General features: G+C 41.6%; 1 protein-coding gene across 12 annotated transcripts in view; it reads left to right on the plus strand.

Moving 5' to 3' along the window:
• Positions 1-18,647, plus strand: part of AIG1 (androgen induced 1) — a 244,814-nt gene that overhangs the window by 90,743 nt on the left and 135,424 nt on the right. The window lies entirely within an intron of this gene.

An 18,647-nucleotide genomic window follows, 5' to 3' on the forward strand; every position in this document is an offset into this window, starting at 1 on the left:
CAGACCAGGCAAATCATATCCTGGGTCACATTTACTGAAAAGTTCTTCCCTATATTATTTTGTCTGGGTATTAGTTGTTTTTTTTCTCTAGGGTAATAGACCATGGCTTTTTAAAGCAATTTTCTGACATCACAAATTCCTGTGTAAAACTAATTTTCCACGTAAGGGTAGAATTCAAGGCTAATATCATTTGGCATACACTCTGCCCTTTTTCTTGCTCCACTGAAGAGATGAGCAGGCCCAGCAGTCGTTTGAGTTCATCATAAGGTCTATAAATTATATGCAGATATTTTGGGGTCAGCAAAACCCAAAGTGTGGTTTACTCAAGCTCTTTTACCCTTAATCCTTAAATCCATAGATATTTCAAAGTAAACTTCATTCATATGTTTCCCATTCATTTGCCCTTAGTTGTTCATAGCTGGGGGAGAGGAGGGGCCAGGCCCGAAGGTGTTGTCTTAGGAACTGGCTTCCTTCTTCATTACCACAAACAGATCATTCATTAGCCACAGACCCAACTCGTTGGCAGAAGTCCATCCCTATATCCTTTCCAGTTTCCTTTTAATTGAAGCTCCAACCTTGGCAAGCATCAGCGATAGCTGCCAAAGAAAGTGAAGTAGAAGTACAAAGCTGCATTTTCTATCATAGAGGCATCATCTCTCAACTTGGGAAGTGGTTCTAAAGATCAGCGGGTCCATACGCCATGTGGCACCTAAATGACCTGAACAGTATCTTTGCAGATTCTCTTTCAGTCTCTGCTGGGCATCTCCGATGATGGGACTTCAACAGTGGACCGAGACCATGGAGTCTTCAGCTTAGGAAAGACTCTCATAAGGAACTGAGCCTTCTGTTCTTTCCTCCAGCCCAAATTGGCCCAGTCCATTCATCCATTCCACAGGATTCAAATACCAGTTGTCATTGTTTTCCTCATGTTCTCTTCCAAGAGGATCTCGCTCTTCCCCATAACTTCAGTCTCTCTTAAATGTTGGTCATTCCAAGTTGGTTCTTCCTGTTCCATCTTCTAAGGGGCATCACGCTCAGCATTTGACACAAGGACCTTGAGATGAACATACTGTAACAAATTCACTACGTTAACCCCTCACCTCATTACCTTAACCCCTTCCCTCAGTCTTGTTACTCATCCCATGTTGCCACTTGAATAATGACTGAAGCATCTAAAAGCTCCTCTTTCTACCACATCCCTCACAGTTAGTCGGCACGTCCTATTAGATGTATGTCCAAAGTAGCTGCCAAAGCTGCCCCGGCCCCCTTTTCTCCACCATCCCGGCTTTAGTTCAAGGCTTCATCATCTCTCAACTGAACAGAGGCAATAGGCTCATCTCTTATCTTCCTGCCTCCGAGCTATCTCCTCACCAGGACTTTCCCCGCACTGCTGCCTCGGTAACCTTTCTAGAAGATCTGAAGTTCTGATGGTTCCTTGCCACATTCCCTTCCCAGACACCACCTGTGAATGAAGTGGTCCCGAGTCTCCTAGGCATCTGAGTGGGTCGCTTCTCCCTGCCCTCAGAACACTGTTCTGACACCTATGATTTCACTTATCACATTATTTGATTAGTATTTATTTACTTGTTTATTCCCCTAATGGGCTATGAGGCCATAAGGGGTAGCAACTGTTGTTTTTTTTTCTCCCATCTTTTCCTCCAGAACCTAGCATATTCTCTGACATTACTGCACACACAGTAAATGTTTACTGAAAAAACGGAATACAGGTCCTTTACTGTCATGCTCAGTCTCCCCTGACTAGGCTTCAGCTTGTCTAGATTCGTTTTTATAGTTTCATATGATTTGGCAAGAGCACAGGAGAGCAATTTAGCCATCGTCTTGGCCTATTAGTGCTGTCCAAGCTCCATTAACTCTTTTTGGTAGTTTCATTATACAATACACTGAAACTTCCACATCATTTTTACCCGACCAGTGGGTAGTTTAGCTAACATTTGAAATTGTTATTTTGGTATTTTATAGACAAAATGTAGGACCTCTAGGTGTATTTGTAGTGTATTCCACCTTGTTAAACTCAACTAGAATACAGCATGAGCTCTGGGGAAGCCACAGTACTAAGGTTTTGAGGGTCATTAAATATATGTTGGAATTTAATAATATGATTGATTTCTAAAACGCTGTTTTGAATTGAGATGCCTAAGTTTATGCCACTGAATTGAAGCTCCTTTGGAGGCTACTGCTGTGAGTAAAGTCAGTAACAAAATAAGTGATTATTCAGAGCAATAAATTTTAACCATCTTGTAATTGTGCTTGGAGAAGATGGTTGATTCCTCTAGACAAGACAGGTACTTAGATAAAAACTACATATGTGGTGGCAGAAGAGATTGGCTACTGAAGATTATCACTATGTCCAGGGATAATAGAGAAACAGGAAACTAATGGAATACGTCTAGTGGAGAGAGAGTGCTCAGACAAGGGGTCTGGTGAGGAAAAGTGTTATAAGATGGTATTGGCACCAAGTGGATGGTAGACTGGGGACAAAACTCACCTTCGAAGGATAGGTGTTGATTTTTTCCAAGTTGGCTGGGAAGTCTAGATATCTAGAGATCCCAAGGGGTCATTGTGTTGGTCACATTTAGGTAAAGTGGGAAAAGAAGCCTTCCTGAGGGTCCAGAATCATTGTCCAAAATCCTTACGTTGGCACCAGATCATGAAGACAGCACAAATCCTCATCTCATCTCATGCTTCTTTATCCAAATCAGGTTGAAAAATGATCAAAGAAAAGCAAAGAAAGACTGTGACAACACACTAGAAAATGTTCAACCCAACTTTTTTTTTTCTGTTTGAATCCGAACCTAAACTACCAAATTTGTCCACAAAATGCCTGGTCTTTTAGAAATACTGGGTAACTTCCCTGAGCCTATTTATACCTCTTGTCAAGGTGAAGCTTTTCCAGGGAGTCTCCAGTGTTCCCCTCTGCTAAACTGTAGCCAATACAGAATGGCAATGAAACCTGCCCTCCAGGACATTCCAGGACTGAGTGTGCACCCAGCCCTCATCTCCCAGTCAAAACCCTCTTTTTGCTCCAAGTCCTCTCATGCATCAACTCTCCCTTATAGAGCTGATCACCCCTTCTTTATGAACCTCTACCCCACATGTGCCTCTATTATAGCATCCATTGTGCTTTACTTGTAGTATATTGTTACATTAGTCTGGAACTGGATGTTCAATAAGAGCAGGCACATGCTCTTAGCTCCCTCCCATAGCCCCATCTTCTGGATCAGTGCATGGCACATAGTGGGTCTCAGAAAATATTTTTGAAGGAATGAATGAACAGTGATGGAGGGAGTGCATTTCTATCGTATTTCCTTACTCTCCCAGACTGGTAACACTTTCTGAAAAGGAAATAAGATTATTTTCTCCAAGTGAGCTCAGGCCAGTATGTAGGATCACCATGTAATTCTCTATGTTTCATACCCTAGTCCTTCAGTGACCCATTTTACCGCATCCTTGTCAAGCTCACTGGCTTACAATTTTCGAAATCAGTCTTCCCCTTTTCCACAGAAGAACTGTCTGTATCTGCTGGCCTTCAAGCGTCCAGTATAATACCTTGCCCAGGCTCACACAGCTAGCCAGCTCCCTGGCTGGAAGGAGAATGCTGAGCTGACTGACCCATCATGCTTATTGTATCCAGGGCCTCTCTCTGTGGAGCTTTGTTAACATCTAGTGAAGAGATGCCTTTCAACGTGAAATGTCATTATATTTCGCAAACATATTTCTTCAAGACACTGATAAATATTCCTGGCATTTTAGATTATTTTCCTTTTCATCTAAGCAAGGGTGACTTTTTCCTATTTTCTTACCATATCCATATCCAGAGAATGAGCATGCCCTTAATGATCTAATTAATATATGTTTTAACCTAGTTGCAAGGATTAGCTTTGATGGGTGGAAATGTTTCCCTTAAGGCGGCCCCTTTCATCCTTATCAAATACATTAATCCGTGTGACCTGGGAATATATCAAATTGTCTTCTATGTCCAAGTGCCACTCCTCACATGCTACTATCTATATGTGTTAGGATACAAAGGTTGAAGTTAGTAAACATCCTTTTCTCTGTCTACCCTGCTACCGTGCACATCACAGAGCGTCTTTTTTGTTCGATTCTCTTTCTCTGACCGGGGTAACCCCAAAAGCCACTCCATTTCTCTCTGCAGCTCTTCTAATAGGTGCAGACACGTGACAAAGGGGAACTGAATCAAATGACCTCTCGAGTTTTCTGTTTTATTCTCATTCTGTGAAAACGGTTTAGTCTAAGTGATTTGAGAGGTTAGTCAGAATAGAATTCGCTGTTCAACGGTCTTTTTAAATTTCCCTACTGAATCCCACTAGTGGGGAGCTTACAGCCTGTTGTGGAAATTCCTGAGATTGGCGTGGAAGCAAATAGTACAATGCCGGCCACTTGATAGGCTGGATAGATGTCAGTTCCATCAAATAGGATATGACAGGAATCTTATGGAGAAGCTAAAATTTCCCTAGAGCTAATGACTCCCTTACTGTCATATACAAAGTTACAAGCTAGCGTCACACCTTGTCTAAAGCTGCAAGGAAAAATGCTCTGGTGGAAATCTTGTATTTTTAGCAACACCAAACTTGTATATACTTCTAGCATAAAAGTTAATGAAATTCCTTTAAAGTTTATATAAAAGTTCAGATATTTATCCTTGGACGTAGAATTCGCATCTCCCTTATTATTTTTAAGCATTTCCCCTCACTTGCACCTTTTGTAAAGAACTTTGCTTCAACTCAGAATTTGACTGCTGATATTCACACATATGGCAAATATGAACTAATCGGACCACAGATATTTTGCTGCATTCCACGGTGTCTCATTTATTTGTTTAATTTGCAGCCATAGCAACTAGATTCCACTACTTCAGGCTTTTACACAGACCTGCAGTCTGATCAGCCTGGTTGAAGTCTGGCACTCAGTGCTCTGCTCAATTGAAGACATATGCGCAAACTCACTTACCACGTTTTTTAACCTGGTTTTCACACTGGGCAGATATTAATATTTGCGTAAAGTATGAAAAGCCACCTTCTGCAAGGAGAGTAGGCAATTAGAAGATGTTGTGACCTTCTTTTCTGAAACATTTCAAATCTGAAAGTTTTCCTGGCATGCTTTTCAGAAGCCCATCTGACTTTGAAGCAGGCTGCCTCTCCACAGAAGGCTCACTCCAGCAATGACTAATGGATTGACCTGGTGCCATGCTAGCACTGCTCCACGCATGCTGCTCTGCACAAGACGAGCATTTGGAAATGACCTTGAAAGGGAGTCTTGCCAAGCTAATGAAATATGGGCCTTCAAGGAGTGCCATTTCACAAGCGGTTTCCAGAAGGGTATTCACAGCATTGTCGAAACTGGGCTCCTTAACTTGGTATTGGTTTACCACGAGTGTTTAACATACACAAGGAATGATGCTCCTTCTTGATTTTATGAGTTGTGCTTTGTTACAGGTTGGAAAAATTAGGTAATGGTGAAAACTGGCATCCCAGTGTTGTTCCTCTTAAGGTGTTTTTGTTTCAAACATTTGCTGGAGGAAAGGAGGATGCTCAAAGGGTCCAAGTGTAAATAAGGAGATGGGAATTTAAAATGAAGGGTAAGCTGCAAATGGGGGTCAAGGTGGTGTTCGTGGGTAAACATGGTAGGAAGAGGTACCTCTCTGTACGCAGTTTACTGCCCAGTTGATAGGATTCCAACTCACCAGATTTCGGTTCTAGGAGGACAGTGTTCCTTCATCTCAGTATGCACGCCGAGAGTGCATAGTCTGTGGTAGTTGTTTAAAAATGTTCATCGCCATTGACATCAGTTGTTGCTATATGGCTTTCCATTTTAGTGAGTGATGTATTTCTGTTGGTGCACAGAGTCTTTTTTTTGATTGCGCTTCTCATGCTGGTGAAGTTGGCTGACATTTCAGGATCTGTGAATGAAGCTGTGCTTTAACCTTATTTGGAAGTCAGAGATCAGGCTCCTGGATTCATATGATTTGGAAAGGTCCCCCTCAGGTTCTCCTCCTGTGACCTCGCTTCTATAATCATGGGTAGCAGAGACAGTCCAAGGTCAGGGCAGTCAGGTGGGATGTTAGAAGAACAATGGGGAACAAGTCATATTCTCTTAATTCGTTCTTAATTAATTATCTTCATTCTTCGTTAGTTTGCTGAAGCCAGCTCTCAGATTTTTATACAAAATTAGATTGGATACTTCTTTTAAAAAAAAATTTAGCCCCTCTAGAACTCTCTGATGAGATTGCTAAAGACCTCTGGCCCTTCTTATTTCTAAAATACTGATAAATCTCACTAAGTAATCTTGGGAAACAAACATCTATAAGATCAGGGCAGCATACTGTCAATGGCAACTTCCCAGAACATTCCTTTTTACTTCATCTGGGATTTTTCAATAAGTAATTTGATATTTCTGTAAGTTTAAACTGGAATCACTAAAATGAAGGCATTTTTCCCTTATAAGCTCAAGCCTTCCAGACTCATCATTTTGTAGAGTTACATAAGTAAGCCATGCAACTAAGCTCAAAGTCTAAATTATAGAATATAGTTGTTGTAAAACTGTTCACGTTTTATGCAGCAACTTACATTAAAACCAGTAACATATTTGCAAAACAGGTTTTGTAAGCAACAATTTATATTGAAATCCAGCTTGGTGATTTTTCATTAGAGTTTGCTGAGGGTTATATGCTATATTATTCACTTGTGAAATTTTTTCTTTCTCAGTTGCTTATGTTTGGTAAGTTTGCTTGAAAAGTCTGGCATAGGAATAGCTCAGAATGATGCCATTATCTTGCCCTGTTTTCTTTATCTGTCTGTATTTGGGTGATTTGCTTTAAATTTCAGTTCCATACCTTTTTTCACTTTTAAATATTTCTGTTGGAGAACACATTTTCCTAAATAGTCCTGATCCCTAGTTTAGAGCCTCATCATATTAATATGACATTTTTATAATATTTCCTAAAACATTTATCAACTGCTTAAATAAAGAAAATATGAAAGAGGGAGAGAGAGACCAAAGAAGGGTGAGAAAAAGAGGAAAAGGCAGCAGGGCACATCAACCAGAAAGAACATCATGACTTCTGGTACGTAATATCGTAGATCACAGCTCACAGGAACCAAGAGATGGACTAAAAACACAAGGTCCAGGCAATGAGTTTTTGATGCCCTGAGAATCCTCGTGTCCTTGTGTCCTACTGACTTGGGCACTCAGCACTGCCTTTCTCTTCCTGATAATGCTTTTTCTTTTATCTTTTCAGTAAACATTTTAGATGTGAAGAAATACGGGAGCTTATCATTATTCAATACAGAAAATACCTTCACCTTTAAACTATATTCACAGTCTCACCATCCTATGTTTTAGAATCATACGAGATGATTTGTGTGTAGGTAAATAGAATGTAAAATATTTTCTTTTTTTATCATTTATTTACTTATTTTAATATTAAATTTATTGTCAGATTGGTTTCCATACAACACCCAGTGCTCATCCAAACGGTGCCCTCCTCAATGCCCATCACCCACTTTCCCCTCCCTCCCATCCCCTATCAATCCTCAGTTTATTCTCAGTTTTTAAGAGTCTCTTATGGTTTGGTTCCCTCCCTCTCTCAAAAAATTAACAATAAAGTATTTTCTTATGAATAACTTCACTCTGCACCCATGCGCAGCTCCTCCCGATTGAACAGGAGCCTTCTTTCCAAAGCCCCAGGTAGAGACTTGCTCAACCTTTATTCTAACACTGATGGCATGTTGTCCTCTGCTTCCTTGTCTAATTGTTGTAAAAGATATCTCAAACATCGTCTGTGTACCTTATATATATTTCTACTAGTACACATAAGTGAAAGAAATATGACCCTGTATTAGTCAGGGCTCTCCAAAGAGACAGAATCAGGAGTGTGTGTGTGTGTGTGTGTGTGTGTGTGTGTACATATAGGGAACTGGCTCACATGATTATAGAGCCTGAGAAGTCCCAAGATCTACAGTCAACAAGCTGGAGACCCAGGAGAACCAATGGTACAGTTTCAGTCCAAAGGCCTAAGGAGCAGGAAAGCTGATGGCCCAGGTTCAAGTCCAAGTTTGAGTCCAAAGGCAGGAGAAGACCCATGTCCTAGATTGAAGGCGGTCAGGAAGAGAGAGCAAATTCTCCTTTCTTCATCCTGTTATTCTAATTAGACCTTCAGTGAATTACATGACTCCCACCCCCGTTGGGGAGGACAGTCTGCTTTGCCCAGCCTATTGATTCAAGTGTTCATCTCATCCAGAAACATCCGCACAGACACATCCAGAATAATGTTTAACCAAATACCTGAGGGCCCTGTGGCCCAGTCAGGTTGACACATAAAATTGACCTTTCCAGATCCCCATCAAAAACTCCTCTCTTCCTTTAAATGTCAACTCCATTTGTTAAAGGTCTGAATAATGCTGTCCTGTTTCCATGCCATTAAAGTTACACTAAAGTTGGTCAATGCTGGTCGGCCCAAGTCTCACGCTCAGAGGTTCTTAGGATTCGGTTCGGGATGGGGCCCGTGCGCCATCTATATTCTTTGTAATGTGTTCTGAAGCACAGCCAAGTTTGAGAATCCTTGAATTCGTTATTCTCTAAGCTTCCTTGGGATTTAGTGAAAGTGGTTAATGGAAGAACACAAAGAGGGAAGTCACCCTGGCAGTGCCTGGAGCTGAGCTGAATGGAGGGCATGGTAAAGAGACGGACTTCGTTAGACGTGCATAACCAGGCTGACTTAACCATTAAGGCGTTGGTTATAAGGTGGCATCTCTGCCTCTTTTTCGACTGGGATAAAATACTGGCACCATCCCAAGATTCTAGGAAAAATGAATCAATATTAACATTTCTTAAAAGATTAAAAGCATAGCACATGTGTCAATTATCATTAATCCTTGAAAATATTTATGGAGTTAAATGGTCTGTAACTAATTAGAGGTGGCAGTTAACAGGGGATATGGGTTTCCTCTGAGTTATATGAAACAAAATATAAATCTTTTTATATAACCCTATTTCCTACAGAAAGGATTTTTGCTTATCAGTGGGATTTTTAAAGTTTTATTTTATTTTCTTGGATTTCATTCCTTTTCCATAAATTCTATAAGCAGAATTACAATGAGGTGAGTCACAGTCTTAACACTTTTTTGGAGCTTCTTCTGCCAATGCAGCTTGGAATATAGGGGATTTTTTTTTAAAGTGTGTTTGGGAAACTTGGGGAGGGGAGAGGCAGGGAGGGAGGAAAGAAGGAAGGAAAAACAGAGACAAGGTATTTTACTTTAGACTAAATTTTTTTAAATTAATGACATTGTAAGTCTTCCATAGTAGTTCATCAGTGTGTTGTACAAAACCCTGAAGTCCAAATGGTTTGGGTTTTTAAAGTTCATTCATGAGCTAGTCATTTGGAACTGAGAACACATTTTACCACAAAAATTCTGTTATATAAGCGGTAATTAATTTTTGAGGCTAGCTCATAATCTGTCCTCATTCTGTTTTGAAACTGAATGGCTGTGCCTTTACAGTGATAAATAGACTATGCGATTGAAAATTTGTAGATCAAAAGAACATTAAAGCAAGAACATCAATTTTTGAGTCACTTACAGCTTTTCACTTGAATGCTGGTGCTGGAGGGAAAAGCAGATTTAATCTGAAGAGCCCACAGACGTGCAGAACGTCTAATGTCGATATTCAAGAACGCCAGCCAACCATCCTCTTCCGAGAGTCTCTGAAGCCACACGTGTGCTTCGGGCTGGTCACCAAAAAGCAACACGCTTAGACCATATTAATAAGTCCTCGCTGAAAAAATGTCTTCTTTCTTTCCTGCAACAAATACAGATGTCACATGTACCATAAGTGATATGCTCCTCATCACTTACACTGGAAGGACACAGGAAGAACATCTCTCTGTGGAGCTTATGATGTAGTGGGCGAAGTAATCAAATAATAGTGCAAGTAGATGACCTACGATTCATCCATGTTTATGAAATATTATAATATGAGCATTAAAGTAATACATCTGTACAAGGAGGAATGAAGATTTGTACAAGCTATACATGGGGATGGGAAGGCAAACCTTTGCTAAATACCTGCCAATGGCCAGCCACTTACTTACATTATCTCATTTTCTCTTCAGCGTGACCCTGAGTGGTAGGGACTATTACCACTATTTCACACATGAGCAGCTGAGACTCAGAAGTTAAAAATGTGTCCAAGATGGTCTAACACTCTGCACAGGGCCTGTGTACAAATCAAGCCTCCAGGACTCCAGGCACTTTCTGCCAGTCTGAACTGTCTGTTTTGCAAAATCACTCTGGAGATATTTCCTATTAGTTTACTCAGTATTTTTTTTATAAGTATCTATGCAGTAATCTCCTAGAATTTAAGAGTGGAAACAATGTTGTATATCCTGATGCTGACATGCTCCTTTTTGTTAATGTGAGCTGTTTCCACTTCTCTGATGCCACGTTTAATGTTCCCATGCGCTACATAGATCCTCACCAGAAGGAGGGGGCATCAATCTGAAATGCAGAAAATTTTTCTGAAGCAGCACTTCATTCGAATACACATGTAAATTTAAACCCATCTTTTTCAGACCTAAATGTGAGACCTAAAACCATAAAAATCCTAGAAGAGAACACAGGCAGTAACCTCTTCGGCATTAGCCTTAGCAACTTTTTCTAAGTATGTCTCCTGAGGCAAGGGAAACAAAAGCAAAAATAAACTATTGAGATTTCATCAAATAAAAAGCTTCTGCACAGCAAAGGAAACAATAAAAAAAAAAAAACCTAAAAGACAGCCTATGGAATGGGAGAAGATATTTGCAAATGACATATACAAGAAAGGGTTAGCATCCAAACTATATAAAGAATTTACAAAACTTAACACCTAAAAAACAAATAATCCAATAAAAGTGGGCAGAAGGCATGAACAGATATTTCTCCAAAGAAGACATCTGGATGGCCAACAGACACATGAAAAGATGTTCATCACTTACCATCAGGGAAATGCAAATCAAAACTAAATGCGATCTCACCTCACACCTGTCAGAATGGCTAAAAGTAACAGGGATGTGGTGAATAAGAAATACTCACGCATTGTTGGTGGGAATGCAAACTTGTGCAACCACTGTGGAAAACAGTATGGTGGTTTGTCAAAAAGTTAAAAATAGAGCTACCCTATGACCCAGCAATCGCATTGCTAGGTATTTATTTAAAGAATACAAAAACTAATCCAATGGGATACATGCACACTTGTGTTTTAGCAGCATTATTTGCGATAGCCAGGGTATGGAAGCAGCCTAAGTGTCCATCAATTGATGAAGAGATCAAGAAGAAGTAGTATATGTATACAATGGAATATTATTCAGCCATAAAAAAGAATGAAATCTTGCCGTTCGCAACGACATGGAAGGATCTAGAGGGTATAATGCTAAGTCAAATAAGTCAGTCAGAGGAAGACAAATACCGTATGATTTCACTCATGTGGAATTTAAGAAACAAAACAAACAAGCAAAGGAGGAAAAAAAAGAGAGAGAGAGGCAAATCAAGAAGCCAAGTCTTAATTATAGAGAACAAACTGATGAATACCAGAGGGGAAGTGGGTGAGGGATGGGTAAAATAGATGGGGATTAAAAGGACTGTGTTAAGTACTTGTGATGAGCACAGGGTGATGTATGGGAGTGTTGCATCACTATATTGTATACCTGAAACAAATAAGACAGTATATTTTAACTAACTGGAATAAAAACTTAAAAATAAACCCATCTTTTTTTTTTTTTTTTTTTTTTTTTTTTTTTTTTTTGCTTTTCAATTTTAGGAAAGGGATTCATCTCCAGGCTAGCCCATCTTCACAGGCCATCTTTCTGTTGTTAATTGTGATGTGCTTTTTCATATGTGGCTTTCTCCAGAGTGCTCAGTAAAACATTTTGGAACCTCACGCAGGCAATGTCTCCTTTCTGTGAGGTTTATACTATCACTTATTTGAAAACTCCATCTGTGGGATTTTTAGACATTTGTGGATGTCAGGATATCTATTCTCACTTGGCCAGGCCTCCCTGGACACTCCTGTTCCCTGTGTGGGGAGGGACCAAGCCAGGCTGGATGTGGTCACTCTCATGGCATGCCAGTGTTGCTGTGACAGAGTGTCTCTTGAATTGTTTGGTTAAACAGAGACTTCTGGTCTCTGCCAGAGCATAAACCCTGTCACAGCTGGATGAGGGGCAGATGTCAGCTAAGACCCAGGACAGGTCTGGGCAGCTCCCCTCTCTCCTGGAGCCAGGTACCTCTATGCTCTGTGACTGCCTGTGTGGCCCACGGCCTGCATCAGGCAGAACCAGGACCCTCCATTTCTAGGCTAAGAGACAGCCAAGGATGCTTGAGCTGAATCGAATGCTGTTCGATTCTTCGGTTCTTTGGGCATTTCTACCATAACATTGGAATTGAGCACATTGGCCGAATAAAGTTGAAATAATAAAAAAAAAGGCAGCTCATTTGCAGCTTCCAACACAGTTTTCTCTCCTTTTCGAAACACCATACTTTTTTGGTCCGATTCTTCATTTTCTCTTGATTTCCACTTACGCTGAGCATTTTACTACAAGCTGCTGTGTCCTTTTAAGGAATAGCTAGAATACACATTATAGAAGAAATAGAAAAGAAATAGATATGACTTCTAGAGTGTCAATTCCTCAAAGCTCTCTTTGTGTTCTCCACATGTCTTAGTATTGATTGATGGTTGGTTAACTTAGTTTACTGGTTCTGGTTACTTCATTTAATTAATTAATTAATTAATTAATTAATTAATTTTGAGAAAGAGAGAGAGTTGGGGGAGAGGCAGAGAGTGAGGGGGAGAGAGAGAAAATCCCAAGCAGGCTCCACATCAGCACAGAGCCCAATGCAGGGCCCGAACTCACGAACCGTGAGATCATGACCTGAGTGGAAATCAAGAGTTGGATGCTTAACTGACTGAGCTACCGAGGCACCTCCATTCTGGTTATTTTAGAGAGGACAAAGAAGTTGATGGTTCTGGCTTTATATGTTAATTGCACCATAAGACTTACCACTTTTCTTTTCCTTAATGGGGATTTATCTCTTGCATTTTCTTCTGTTTATCACTCCTAAATGGAATATAAAGGACCATGATCACAGCAGACATGCACCACGCTCCTCTCTCTTGCTGTGCTAAGCACTTTTAGATATTGTCTACTTAATTCTCACAACTCTATTATCATTCCCATCTCACAGAAGTAGAAACTGAGGGTTAGAGAATTTAAGCAGTAAAGGGAAAAGCAAGGAAATAATGTTTCTCTTGGTAAGTGGGCAAGAAATGGCAGAACAAAGTAGGGGAAGAGAAAGAATTCCGTAAGAGAAATCAATTGCTTCAAGAATGACCAGTAACATGCAGAAGAGGACTGGGAAGAATCACATTTGATTTATAAGGGAATTACGCTTCCTGCTCTTTTGACCAGGAGGGAGGAGTCACATGCAAATGGCTGTTTTTATACACTAGGTATTCTTTCATTGGACATCATAATTTTAGTGGAGGGCGGTTGGGGGGGGGGGGGTGCTGCACTTAGAAATCTCTTTAATCCACATAAATATTTGGATAATTTCAATTATACAGTTTAATATATGGACAGAAACCTAAAGGTCTTTATCCTTCTGGGCCCGCCCTTGCCCTGCCCCCACTCTACAGAAACCCCCAGACCCACGGAGGGTTGGAAATGTGCTTGACCCCTCTATGTCTTGGCAGGTGACCCCCAGCATCTCCCAGTCAATACGGCTTCCAGGAGCAGCACCCAAGGCTCTCTAGGCACATCAGAGCAGAAAGACAAAGAAACAGGGTCCTCTCTGTCCTTCAAGGTTGGCTCCATTGTGACCATACTCTTCAGCCTCCCCCCAGGGAATGAGGAAGAGTCACAGTAAGAGATTAACCCTTTCCTGGGTATTTGTTCTACAGATATTTGCTTATTCCTCTTGTGCCTGGAACCATTCTAGGCACTAATGTTGTTCCTCTAAAGAAAGAACAGTCAGTCAGGGGCGCTTGGGTGGCTCAGTCGGTTGAGCGTCCGACTTCGGCTCAGGTCATGATCCTGTGGTCCATGAGTTCGAGCCCCGCATTGGGCTCTATGCTGACAGCTCAGAGCCTGGAGCCTGCTTCAGATTCTGTGTCTCCCTCTCTCTGCCCTTCCCTGACTCATGCTCTCTCTCTTTCTCTCTCTCTCTCTGCCAAAAATAAATAAACTTTAAAAAAGAAAGAAAGAACAGCCAGTCAAAGGAGAGACATTAAAGCTCCAAGAAGGGGTTAAGAGGGAAAGAGCTCCAGGGACCACTTTTGGGGAGCTGAAATTGGAAGTTTAGAGCAGATGTGAGGATTTGGGGAAGAACTTCCATTCGTGCTGAGTTTAGGGACTCAACAGACCTGGCTTACCTGGGAGTGGAGTCATAGATGGGGCATAGCTAGAGGTGGAGTGAGAGAAGGAAGCAGGGGCTGAGATCTTGGAGAGCCCTACATACCAAAAACTAGTTTAGGCTTTCTCTTTCGGAAACAATAAAGCATGGGAAAGGTTTGCATGAGGAAGAGGATCCGATTTATATATTAGAGAGACGGGAAAAGGAAGGAAAGGCAGCCCAGGTGGAGGAACAGCAGAAGCAGAGGCGGGAAACACCACCATATGTCTGACAAACTTGCATAAAGTGTGACCCCACCACAGAAGAGGTGCCTGGAGGCAGTGACACTTGGCCATGACTCGGGGCCAAGCCAGAAGCTCTCGGTGCCCCGGCCAAGGAGACAGAAGGCGATACTGCTAGCTTTGGGGGGTTGTTGAAGGATTTTAACCAGAGGTGAAGTGGGGTCAGAGCAGCATTTTAGAAGGCTTCCTGCCTTGGGGGTGAGGGGGAAGAAATGACAGGGACAGCCTGGGTTTAAGAGGGAGGAGAAGGCTGGGAATGGAGGCTTGGTCACTGCCCACCTTGCAGGGAGAAGACTGAGAAGGACGTCATGAGTGTGGGACACTAGCCCGGGGAGAAAGCAGGTGGAGGAGCCCAGAGGAAAGCACTTTGGGAAGAAGGAACGTACTGGGCCACACGTTGGTGCCATCAGACAAGGACAGGGACTGGCACGGGTACCAAGGAGCAGCAAAGTGACTACAAGGCAACAAGCCATAGGGAAAGAAGAGCCTGCCTGAACAGCAAGAAGCACTAACAAAACCTCCTGAATGTGGCAGTTTTGAGGTGGAGGAAGATGGACCAGTTCATCTTTCCCTTGAGTCACAAACAAGGGTAGATTGAGTGTTGCAATTGAGGGGTAGGCAATTTTCCTTGTGAACCTCATTTTCTCCCAGGGACAGAGGCACTATTTCTGACATACACCCTTAGCAGGGTCAGAAGCTTCCCCAGCTACACAAGAATGGCTTCTGGTGTTCTGCCACTTAATGTACTGTCACCTGGAATAAGTTTCCTATATTGATCTGAACGTTAATCTGTACATAATATGGGCAGATCATAGGGGAATATGCAGAAAGATGGATTAAAAAAAGAAGTAACTTGTTTGTGCACTTAAAAACATTTTTTTTAATATTTATTTTTGAGAGAGAGACACACAGAGTGTGAGCAGGGGGAGGGGCAGAGAGAGAGGGAGCCACAGAATCTGAAGCAGGCTCCAGGCTCTGAGCTGTCAGCACAGAGCCCGATGCGGGACTCGAACCCACGAACCGCGAGATCATGACCTGAGCCGAAGTCAATCACTTAACCAACTGAGCCACCCAGCTGCCCCTGTGTACTTCTTGAAAGAGGAGGAAGACAACCTTTAAAATAATCCTTCCCATTCGTGACTTCTGATTTGTCAGCACAACAAAAGCAAAACAAAAACAAAAAAACATGATTAATTGAAAGCCTGCATAATTTAGATTATGTCTTTGTTTAAAATGTCCTAAGAGACACCAGCTGGCTCGGTCGGTAGAGTGTGCGACTCGTGATCTCAGGGTTGTGAGTTCAAGCCCCGTGTTGGGTGTAGAGATTACTTAAAAATAAAATCTTTAAAAAAGAAAATAGATAAAATGTTCTAAAATCTGATTGAGATATTTAGGAAGCTTTGGAAATTTCTGTAGACATGTATTAGAACCATTTGCTCTGGCGAAAATTCTACTTTAGAAAACAAATGAAATTGGACTTGACTTGGGGAACTAGTTCTCTGACCAGATATCATTCAAAGACACTGAACTGCGGGCTCCAGTCTGTGACCATCTTTCAAGATAAATGCATGTGGGAACCTGGGCGGGGGGGGGGGGGGGGGGGGGGGGGTGTTTCCAGAGGCTGCTGCGAAGTCAATATGATCATGAACCGAGCGCGCGGTGACATCTTTGCAAGTGTGAGGGTACTAGATGAGACAGTGCTTCTCAGCTCCTTCTCGGAATTTCTCTAATCTTTCTGGCAATTAAAAAAAAAAAAATGAGAAAGAGAAAAAAACTCTTGAGGTGTATAAAATGTTATTAAATTTGCAGCAGTTGTCATGGTTACCCTGAGAATTTTATTGCTTTATTAATGTGTAATTCCCTTTATTTCTGGAAATATCATTATAATGAAACACAATCGTCTGCAGCCTCTTTACAGGTTTTGCCCCGTGTCTCAGAGACTCTCACCAGGGCTGTGACCAATGTGTGGTTTCTGGGCCACCTGTGTGCTGTTAGTCCAGGAACTAGGACACCATTGTTTAGGAAAAGACAACGTGAAGTTAATGACTCTTGAGAATCCCTTAGAAGTTCAGATCCTTCCCTAATCAAAAGTGCTTTTTTTTTTTTTTCCTAGAGGAAAATGATCCAACGCTTGAGTCTTTTCCTAGCTAAAATAATTTGGGTTTTCTGCCATTAAAACATTTTTTTAAGTGATTGTTTCTACTTACTGACGTCGCTTTGGAGCATTCGGGAGATATGTGTCTGGTCAATTCTTTAAAAACTTATCTTCCCTAAATTCATTTCTTGTATCATACAAGGATTTTTGAGAGACATCGCTAATAGAGGTTTTGGCCCAGTGTTTCTAAGTCTACTCTCCCCGTACTCAAGTTGAAGCTAAATAAAATAGTTCAGTAAAGTCTTTTAGGATAACTGCTTTTGGCAGACGCTGCTAGCCAATCCCCACATTTCTTTCTCTCCTTCCTGGGTGCTCACCAGACCATATTTGCCAGCATCCCTCGCAGTTAGGTCTCAACATTAGACTCGTGGACAGTGGAATGTGAATGGAAGTTATGAAATCACTTCCTGGCCTGGCCTGTAAACACCGCCCACATAATCCTCCCATCCCATGTTTTCAGGCTGGTCAGTGACTCTGCCAGTCTGGACCCTTAGCTAACTGGATGGAGCAGAGCCTCATGCTCTAGGAACCTCTGTTGTCTGAGATGAGAGAGTAGTGTGCTCTATCGGCTAGTGTTACCCTCGCTAAGGCACCGCTTATCAACATCCTTTCTAAGCAGCCATATAATCCTTGGGAGAAGGTTTTCATTCGCCAGTGTTTTCTACGGTTTCTCTCACAACCTTTAAGAAGAGACCGGCATTATAAATCCCAGGGCTCCTACGCAGTGTCCAATAAATTTTGCTGGTTCCGACAAGTGCCGGAGACCTGAACGGCTATAGCAGTAGTAGCTTATCAGAAAATATCAGACCCTTGTGACTTACGTATACAGGGAACCAAAGGAAACGAAATTAACCTTTTCTGGATACTTCTTTGTGCCAAGTACTGTGTTCGCTCCTCTGATACACACAAACTTATTTATTCTCCCTAATTAATCTTCTAAGGAGCTCTGTTATTCCCATTTTACAGGTATTTAAAGTGTCTGTGGTTAAAGTGTCGTGTGGTTCTAGTAACTTCTTCATAGCTAGGGAGTGGCAAGGGAGGATTCAAATAAGTTTGCCTGGAACCAAATCTAGCCAGTCTTTCCACTTTGCTGCTTGCCGTGGTATACAATCAGTTAACTAAGGTCGGTTGATTATCATGCTCCAAGACAGAATGATAGCTAGTAATAACTGGAAACATATGCAGAGAACATTTGACTGTGATGTAGGAAACAGAAACTCTCATTAGATTTTTAGAAAACTTCCGTTCGATTTATAATACGGACATTGTTGAGTTTTACCTTCTAACGTAATTAAGATATCAGAACAGCTGTTGTAACAGATACCAAAATAACAGTAGTTTAAAACTGGTGGTCTGCAGGTTGGCAGGCCAACTCTTCTTGATGAGGTCAACCAGGGCCCCAGGCTCTTTCATTTGGTTGCTTCTGCATCCTCTAAGGTTGTTCATCATCTGTGGGGTGGCAGATGGCTTACCACACCACATCTGCATTTAAGCCATGACAAAGGGGGTGTAAGAGAGGAGACAACACACATCTTTCCAGTGAAAGGCATGACCCAGAAATTCCACACAATCACTTTTGCTCAAAAAGTCGCATGGTCTTGTGGCTATCTAACTGCAAGAGGGTCTAGGAAATAATCGTCTTTAGCCTTGTGCCGATACTGTATTCTTCTAGAGAAGGGAGACAAAAGATATGGGGGGACAAATAGACAGTAGCCTCTGTCACCCTTTCTTTTCCTTCTCATGTTTTCGTAAACATGAGAATGAAAAAGATCCAAAGCAGCAGTAGCTGAA

This window comes from Panthera onca, chromosome B2 (assembly GCF_046562875.1).
Source record: "Panthera onca isolate mPanOnc1 chromosome B2, mPanOnc1 haplotype 2, whole genome shotgun sequence".
NCBI classification, from domain to species: Eukaryota; Metazoa; Chordata; class Mammalia; order Carnivora; family Felidae; genus Panthera; species Panthera onca.